At 31.6% G+C, this 1,687-nt stretch overlaps 1 protein-coding gene across 1 annotated transcript in view; it reads left to right on the top strand.

Moving 5' to 3' along the window:
• Positions 1–275: 275 nt before the first annotated feature.
• Positions 276–1,687, top strand: part of LOC106471091 (ETS-like protein pointed) — a gene marked incomplete at its 3' end in the record, with an annotated part of 60,244 nt that continues 58,832 nt past the window's right edge. Inside the window, exon 1 of the mRNA XM_013931678.2 lies at positions 276–600. The remainder of the gene's footprint in view (positions 601–1,687) is intronic.

The following is a 1,687-nucleotide window of genomic DNA, read 5'->3' as shown; positions in this document are numbered from 1 at the left end:
ACTCCTATTTCAATGCTTGTTCATACAAGTTTAACTTATTTACTCCTGCATCATCCCTTTTCAGACCCATTTGTTCATACTAGCTGTTGAGCTCATGGAACAAACTGATGCCTTTTACTATCAATGACGTCATGTAGCTATACAATTGGGTATTAAATGGTACTGACTCCTATATTAAACATTCACATGCACCAACCAATCAGCAGCGTCTATATTCTATTTACAGCTACACCTACTTATGCCAACACACGGAAAGAAATCTGGCTAAGCAGACCACGAGTTTGAAACACAAAAGTTAGTTTTGAATTGAACACTCACAAGAACTCAACTTACTACGTCTATATATTTTTTTAACATAATTTAAGGTATTGCAAAGAAACCGAGATTCATTGTAATAACTTGGAATATTTCAAACCTAATGAGTTTAAAGTTGTATAAAAGACGAAAGGTGGGAGTAGAGTCTAACAAAGACTCGTGATTTGCTTGCGTCTTACAGCGTAGAACAGCCGAGTTCTAGTGCGAACGTCTGGGCAACCTAGACGATGGCAGCAGTATTTGGGAGTTAGGCTTATCTTGTTACCTGCAAAGATAAACATTTCGGTGAGACGTTTTTGTTACTGCCAAACTTATTTATTCATTTTGAATTACCCTTATTAATATATTTTCTTTTGAGTTAAGTCACGCACAACTAAATATATTTTTATCGTACAAACATTTTCATCTTTCAATAAAAAATAGAGAGAGTGGAACTGTTTTAAACACCGATGTTGTTCATAAGAATTGCCAGTATTTCCATGTGTTGTAAGCAATAATGTTTGAATTAAAGAACAGAATATATATTTCTACTAAGAATGGCCATGGTGTGAGATATAATCGTATTAGCACACACACACATGTATAAAAAACATTTGTAACCAAGCACCACATTACTTGGAATTGAGGCGAAAGGGTGTCACTGGCATTATTTAGAAAACAAAACTCAAACAATTGTTATTGCTACGAAGGACAAATAGTCATATTGCTTTTGTTTTTAAATTTTAGCGACATTCACTGTTATAGTTGCGTTCGTTTTGTTGTTTTTTATTGCTTAAATTTATATATTTTTGAATCATAGAAAACAATAATTAAATTGTGGGTCTACTGGTCTTATTGGGAAATTAAATCTATGTAGTGGTTGAAAATGCATTTTTCAGAGTAACGTATTACAAAGAATTAAGTAAATTTATTACAATAGACACCGAATTTCATGATTAAAAACCGTATTATTAAATATTAAATGTTAGTAGTCATAACTACTATTGGCAAAAGTGTTTGTCAGTAGGTTGCCTTAGTGGCTGCACTCTAAGTTTTTACATGAATTTTAAATATGAACAATGTTCTTCCTCTTTAAAATAATATCTTAAAACACCTAAATTAAAATAATATCTTAAAACACCTAAATTAAAATAATATCTTAAAACACCTAAATTAAAATAATATCTTAAAACACCTAAATCTTAATGGTATGTATATTTATATGCATCAAGTTCAGCGTTCAAGAGACTTAAAAAAACAAAAATATATTTCATTCGGAGGTTAACCGGAAGTAAAAACCTGATATACAACCAAGGATTTGCCAGACATTTATCACTTTTCTCGAGTAACGGTTCTTCGTTTTAACCTGACAGAGACCGGTTGTTTAAATTGT

This window comes from Limulus polyphemus, unplaced genomic scaffold, assembly GCF_000517525.1.
Source record: "Limulus polyphemus unplaced genomic scaffold, Limulus_polyphemus-2.1.2 Scaffold4403, whole genome shotgun sequence".
Classification (NCBI taxonomy): domain Eukaryota; kingdom Metazoa; phylum Arthropoda; class Merostomata; order Xiphosura; family Limulidae; genus Limulus; species Limulus polyphemus.
This window is presented reverse-complemented; position numbering and strand designations above follow the sequence as displayed.